General features: G+C 42.7%; 1 non-coding gene across 1 annotated transcript; it reads right to left on the bottom strand.

The window, feature by feature from the left end:
• Positions 1-1,849: 1,849 nt before the first annotated feature.
• On the bottom strand, positions 1,850-1,956 carry LOC137301229 (U6 spliceosomal RNA). The gene has a single exon (XR_010958252.1). It is a non-coding gene; the product is annotated as a U6 spliceosomal RNA (small nuclear RNA).
• Positions 1,957-7,883: the final 5,927 nt, after the last annotated feature.

Raw genomic sequence — 7,883 nt, 5'->3', positions numbered from 1 at the left:
ATCACCAACAATCACAGCTTCCTATCCCATGTAAGACCAGTTTGGCCAGCTGCCAAGCCATATAACGATTTTTCAGTGGCGAGGTTGGAAAGTTAGGGTGGTGACACTATCCCCTATTATCCTAGCAAATCAGTATTGTAACTGAAGCTGTGGATAGGCTTTTAACCCTGTTTAATATATTTTCTCCTGTGCAGACAAACGAAAACAGGTACAACAAAGGCACGGACACGACGGGACGAATGGCCTTCTTCTGTGCCGTAACTTTCTACAATTCTATGAAGGGGGGGGGGGGGAGATATATTTGCACCGTTGGGGTTATGGATTGTATATGTAGCAGACCAAATGAGCTTACTCCTGTTCACTTGGCCCTCGTATCTGCCAAGCCCGGTCCATTCCCTGCGCTCGCTGCCTCTTCAAATCGCATCCTGATTCTTAACTGCCTCCCACTCCTTAGAGTTGGTCATTTGCCGCCTCTGCGCATGTGCGCAGGTTGTCAGTTGGAGCCAGAAAGGCGGTTTGAAGCGGGATCCGCGCGCACGTGCGGGCAGCGAGCGAAGGCGCGAGCTGTCGCTCCGATCGCGAGCGGTTGCCAACTGTGCCTTTTAACCCCGAGTCACGAAGCTCAATTCCAGGACTCCGACTACTACTACTGACAGGAGGACAGGCATCGAATCAGCGAGAGTAGCCCTGCCTGATCCGTGCATCGGACAGCGGGATAGCGCGAAAGAGATGAGACATGGGCAATGTGAAACCAGAAGATCTGCAGAGGATGTGACTGAGCCGACTGTTATGGAAGTGAAATCATGATGATGTTCAGACTGTCTCGGTTTGTTGCTGGCGACTGGTTGTTTTTTATTGTCTGGTTGGGAGGAATGTTGGCCCGACAGGGAGAGAACTCCCTGATCTTCAAATTGTGCCATGGGATCTTTACATCTACCTGAGTATGCAGATGGATACTCAGTTTAACATCCCATCTGAAAACAACATTTCCAGCAATGTAGCACTGTCTCAGGGCTGCAATGAAATATCAGTCTTGGTGTGGGTTTGAATCCACAACTTTCTGACTAAGAGGTGAGAGTGCTACCAACAGTCAAACTGACACCAACTCAAAAAGTCCTCTGATACTGCCTCAGTTAGAAGCTGCTATTGAATATTTGTCCCCATCCTAATGTAAAATGATCAAACAGAGTTTAATGTGTCTGAGTAGGTGCCAAATTCCAATTTAAAAGGCAACTACAAGCTAGTGCAAGACAAATGTCTCCAAAAGCTATATATAGTTTTACCTGAAATAGCTGCCTCAGGACTTGTATCATTCATGGTTGGTGGGCGGGGAACAGGAAGTGATGTCGTCACTTGACCCCCCCCCTCCATGAATTAATTCATGATGCTCACGTTTGTTGCGGACTGGAGCTCTGGCTTCCAGGACTAATGTCCCCTGAAAAATCAGATCAACTGTAAAAGCAGTGGTAAGTAGGCACGAGGAACAGATGTTTTATTTTCCACCCGCAAGCATCACGTTTTTGAGTGCAAATGGGGTGATAATGATAAGAAAATCGCTCACTTTGTGTTTCGTGTGCAACATTCTTGAGCTGCTATCATGGAGACAGCTCAATGCAAATTAATCATTCAATAGGACCACAAGAACTATATATTTAAAAGGCTCAGTAGATGTGTTGATCTTGTACACAGTTCAGCCACGTTTACTTAATTAAAGTTGAACTGCTAAAATGCCAAATACTGCCAGGTAAGAAAGAGCTATAAGCCAGGATTGTAACCGCTTCCTTACCTGGTTCTTGTAAACAATTTTACAACACCAAGTTATAGTCCAGCAATTTTATTTTAAATTCACAAAAATATGGAACGCTTCACGAATTTGCGTGTCATCCTTGCGCAGGGGCCATGCTAATCTTCTCTGTATCGTTCCAATTTTAGTATATGTGCTGCCGAAGCGAGCACGCAAATTCGTGAAGCGTTCCATATTTTTGTGAATTTAAAATAAAATTGCTGGACTATAACTTGGTGTTGTAAAATTGTTTACAATTGTCAACCCCAGTCCATCACCGGCATCTCCACATCATTACCTGGTTCTGCAAGTCATTGCTTCAATTATTGCACAGCCACAGGTTGTGATGGGAAACAGTTTTATTCTGGGTTCTAATGTGCCCTCAATGTCAATGGATTGTTGGGTTTATTTATTAAATTGGCATTTGCTCCCGTTGCTGTTTATAGTCCTGTCACATTCAGTCCTACAGGACCAGGAAACATGACAACACTGACTGACATGCTTCAGTGAAGAATGTTGAAGTTGTGAATACAAAGTCCTTGTGTACAAAATGGGACTGAATAACCTCAGCATTACCACTGCTACACCTCTCCATTATATTTTCTACCATTGTTTTTACAATGATGGCTTACAACGTGGTCATGTGCAGGAATCAGGCATGAATATGACTGAATGTTCCAGTCATTGCAGTCTGTGGGGTGAGAAATGCTCCCTGCAGAGCAAATGGGTTGGAGCTGCGATAGGTTGTATGCTGATAAACACAAAATGATTAAGTGTAGATCTCCATTACTGATAAACGGATTTATATTCCAGTTAAATAAGATTTCTAAGCAAGGCTACATGTGCTTGTTAATTAGAGATAAACCTGAAAATATATCCAGGCAGGGAGGCCTCATTAAGTGGAAAGGTGTCGCCACCCATGAACCAAATTTCAGTCAAAGCCAGGATGCTAGTGCAATCATCCACGGGCCTGCCATGGGCCATGTTTGGTGATGAATGAACATCATGGAGGAAAATGCGGATTTGTTGACCTGCTGGCAGAGTCCAAGGTGCGTGAGCTGAGTGGAACAGACACACGGGATGGGAAAGATCGCTGAGAGAAGAGATTGCTGCTCGTAAGGAAGGAGTGAACGATGCCTTGATCGGTCCTTTGGATAATGCTGAGGGGCACCAAGGGTAGCTGTGGACTTATGCAAGGTGGATTCAAGCCTTGGATAGTGGCTGGAGTGTAAAAAGTAGATGAGTAATAATGGGTTGGGACTGGGGGTTAAAGTACCCGAAAGGGGGAGAAATTAAAAGTGGTATGACTGGGTGACAGGAAGGGGAGGAGACAGGAAAGAATGGCCCTAAGGGAGGGCCAAGAGAAAAAAAGAAAGAAGTAATGGGCTTAGGTCTGGAGCGCCATCCAAAATGCATACGTGAATGGACACAAAGGCAATTCAGGTTACATAGGCATGGCAGAGATTAGGAGAGACATATCCTGGTCATAAACAGAAGAAAGGGAAGAGATGATATAATAGAGTCCAAAGCTAAAGTCCGAAATTTTGTGGTGGGTTGAAGTTGACGTGTAGATAAGATGGAGTCAGCTTGGAGCTGAAAATCCTGCCTCCCGACTTGTACTTCACATGATTGGTAGGCAGGAGCAAGAACTGCAGTAGTCAGACGGGCAGAGATGAAAATGGTATTGGGGTCTTAATTGCGTCATTGATTGTTATTTGAATATATGTATGAGGCTTCTGCCTAATTCCGACGGGGGCTGCAGTTGCCAGGTCCACTCGAGAACCAGGACAGATCTCAATGCAGTGATAAGTTGGTACGGCTACCTGTTGCTTGATTTTGGTTCAACTACAGCGCCATTTTTAAGTGCAAACAAGGCAGTAGTAACACAAAACTTGCCCCATACTATGGTAACTTCACCGAATCTGTTCAAAACTGGATGCTCAACCATTTTGTTTAAATATTTCAACTGTGATAAAGTCCGGTAATCTGCAGGAGGTTTGAACACTGCGGTGGATCCCAGCATGTTTAACTGGGACTTGGATGTCAACCAATGAATTTGATGAGGGCGAGTCTATTGAAGACACAAAGATTGTTCTCGGAGCCAGCTTCTTTGCTTGTATTTCTTTACGAACAATGGAAACATCAGGTTTCCAAGGAATGTGAAATGAGTTGTGAAAAACTCTGGTATCCACAATAAACAGGTCATGGGGGAGGGTAAGGGGGAGAGATTTATGTTGGTACCATGTTCATCCTTAACTGTTCCCTGACTGTTCATAAATGTTTTTCTTATCGTTTTGAATAAAGTAGCCATGTGTTTGATTTCCACCCTAATATCTGAACTTCTATAAGGCTTTGGTCCATCACAGATACAAATCTCAACTATCAGGAGGTGCGCCTGTGGAATACTCCAGTAAAGAGGTGCAGATGGGAACCAACCACCATAAACTTCCAGAGGACCAGAAAGATACACTTAAAAGCACAGAAAATGCTTTAAAGTTCATGCACTTCAGGGAAGAGTAAAGATGTGAAAAGAGGGCCCCACAAGACGCCTGTACCAGAGGCTGTAAAATCCAGGTCAGAAAGAAGTCATGGCCTTGTGGCCAGGCAACACAAACTGCAAGAGCTGCTGCACACACTGTTCTTTTAGTCAAACTCCTGGTTTACTCCCTGCAAAGGTTGTCAGTTTGTGCTGAGGGAATCTCTACTGTCCATTGGGCAGAAAGGACTTGTGGTTAAATGGGCACTGTCCATGAATGGTGTTGAAATAGCTAAGGATAAAATGGAAAGAGACCTAGGAGTCTTAGTAGACTCAATGTTAAACATGTCCAACTAATACAGAACAGCAATCAACAAGGCTAATATCATGTTAAAATTAGTAGGCAATGTAAGTCCAAGGAGGTTGTGATAAAACTGTATAGGTCCTGGTCAGGCCACAGATTGAATCCAATTCGGGTCACTGAAACATCAGGGAGGCATTGAAGTACTGGAGGCAGTGCAGAGAAGAGCTATGAGGCTAATTCTTGGCTTTAACGCTAAGTTAAGAGGAAAGATGGGAGATAATTAGTCTTTTCATCCTGGAATGGTAGTGTCAGAGAGGAAAAGGTAAATCTGGAATATTACTTTAAAATAAATTGTGGGAGTAGGACAAGAGGACACAAGTTCAAACTAATAAAAGATAACTTTCGGACTACTATCAGGAATTATTTCACACAGAGAGTGATCACACTTGGAATGGACTTTGCACTAGAGTGATGGAGGAGAAAGCTCTGGATGCATTTAAGAAACAATTGGATGCAGCAATGGGGGGACTGTAGGGTGCTTCCAGATGGATGAACATATATGGGCTAAATGGTCTTCCTTATCTTGTGATTTCATAAGAAAACGTTTGCCAAACTTTTGTTTTACAAACACACATCTCACTGATACAATTGGGCTGAAATAATCATAACCTCACTCGTAAGCGAGGTAATTGCAATGGAACGCATTGCCCCCACTGGCTTCTAAGCTCCCTCAAATTAAAAGGCGTTGCCAAAACCTTGTCCACGAAGCAGATTTATTCCAGTTTAGGGCTCCCACCTTGATGCCACGCCTTTAATACTCAGTTAAGGTGCCAATGTTAGGAAGAGAGAAGCACAGGATGAGAACATATTAAACTAAGACTGACACTGAAATGGTGCCCCCACTCAGATGTGTGGAACACCTCCCCCCCCCCCCCCCCAAAAAAAAAATACAGCAACAATGGAAATGATGTTCAATGCTAATTGCTGCAATTTCCTTGTTACTGTGAATTGCTGTGACAGTTGCTTTGTGTGTGGGAAGAGCACACGATAGCTGTAATTTTCCCATATACATTCATCCTGATCAGTGAAAACAACACATGAATAAATCAGGATGGAAGAAAAACAATATCACTTTATTCATATTAGAATATAGCAACATGGCCTCTCCTTCTACCAGTTGATGAACAGAGGGTGAGGGCAGAGCTGGGCTCAACTGTCCATATGAAAAGGAGCAGTGGAGGAATAAACAGTAAACTAACCTTCAACAAGAGAATGACGTCTGCATGATTTGTCTGCTGCCTTTGGTATGCAACTGAAAATGCAATAAGATTTTCAATTTTATCCAAAAATGGACAATGTTTCTGAAATGATTGCTGTAAATAGCTGAGGCAAGTACCACAGGCTGAAAGAATTTAACAGCTGCTTGTGGGAGTCATTCTTGGCACCATTCAGCTATTAAGATGATAAATTCATTTGCTCAAATTATTGGAACACAAGCTATTCTGCCTCTTATACATCTCCTTCACCTTGGTATTTATTTAGTACTAGTAGAGATCCCATGGTGTTGCTCGGTGACAGTCTGGGACCCGAGGCACACTTTCTGACATTTAATACGATCCTGCTGCAACCTAAATGCAAGAATGTTTGTCCATCACTGTAATACAGCAAATTTACTAAAGCAATACATTATGAGTGACTCAAGATAAAAAATATTACACACCTACTGATATACTCCCAGATCTAATATAACAATATTTACCCACCACTTCACAAGGCCTCACAGATCTAATATTTATAATGATATTTGCCCAGCACTTTACAGGGCATCACAGATCTAATATTTACAATAATATTTACCTCACACTTTACAGGCCTTATAGATATAATATTTATAATAATATTTGCTCATTACTTTACAGACTTCATAGAACTAATATTTTCTTAGCACTTTACAGGGCTCATAGATCTAATATTTATAATGATATTTATTTTGCAGTTTTAAGCCCTGAATATCTGCAGTTCTTCCAGGGTGCACTCCCAGTGTAATTTGGCTGGAAGTATGGCGGATGTCCCATGAATTAGACCAGGACCCAGATATGCCAGGTCCCAGCCTCTGCTCTAAGTTTCCTGAAAAGCCTGTTTGGGCAGAACCTCTATCTGCCCCAAACATGGCCCTTACATTAGAAGGGGTGTGGCTGGGGGAAGGGAACTCCCAGATTGAAAGTTGCCTTGGTCTAGGTTGTACCAGGTATGTCGGGCAAAAGCAGGCATTCCAGTCTCCCTGTGCCACACTTCAATCATTTACCCCCTTATCCCTCTGTTGCACCTTTAATCATTTATGCCCTTTATTCCTTTGTCACATGTTGCACCTTTAATCATTTACCCCCTTTATTCCTCCATTACATCTCCATTACATGCCTGTGTTACACTTTAATCAGCTACCCCTTGTTACACCTTTAATTATTAACTCCATGTTAAACCTTAATCACTTGCCCCATGTTACATGTTTAATGATTTACCTTGTGTTTCGCCTTTAATTGTTTACCCTGTATTATGCATATTATCACTTGCTCAGTGTTAACTGTGAATCATTTAGCCTGTGTTACCCTTCTAGTAATTTACTAGATGTTACTCATAATAATAATAATATTATTTAGCCTGTGTTAACTCAATAATCTTGCCTTGTGTTATCCCTATAATTATTTACCAGCTGCTACCACGTACTCATTTGCCTCATGCCATACTTTTAATCATTTGCCTTATTTAACCCCGATAATCAGTTACCTCAAGTTATCCAAGTAATCAATTACCTGGTGTTACTCGTATCACCATGTACATCATGTTACTCCTACAATTATGAGCTGGTGTTATCACCATAATCATTGCCCAGTGTTATGCTGTATTCCTTTGCTTCATATTTCCCTATAATCATTTTCCCCATGTGACTGGTGTAATCATTTGGCCTGTGTTACCCCTATTGTCATTTACCTGATGTCCCCTATATTCCTTTGCCTCATATTTTCCTATAATCATTTTTTTTTTATTCATTCATGGGATGTGGGCGTCGCTGGCAAGGCCAGCATTTATTGCCCTTGAGAAGGCGGTGGTGAGCCGCCGCCTTGAACCGCTGCAGTCTGTGTGGTGAAGGTTCTCCCACAGTGCTGTTAGGTAGGGAGTTCCAGGAGTCCCAGCGACGATGAAGGAATGGCAATATATTTCCAAGTCAGGATGGTGTGTGACTTGGACGGGAAAGTGAGGTGGTGGTGTTCCCATGTGCCTGCTGCCCTTGTCCTTCTAGGTGGTAGAGGTCGCGGGTTTGG

This window comes from Heptranchias perlo, chromosome 32, assembly GCF_035084215.1.
Source record: "Heptranchias perlo isolate sHepPer1 chromosome 32, sHepPer1.hap1, whole genome shotgun sequence".
In the NCBI taxonomy this organism is placed as follows: domain Eukaryota; kingdom Metazoa; phylum Chordata; class Chondrichthyes; order Hexanchiformes; family Hexanchidae; genus Heptranchias; species Heptranchias perlo.
Note: the sequence above shows the minus strand (reverse complement) of the source record. Positions and strands in the feature narration are given on the sequence as shown.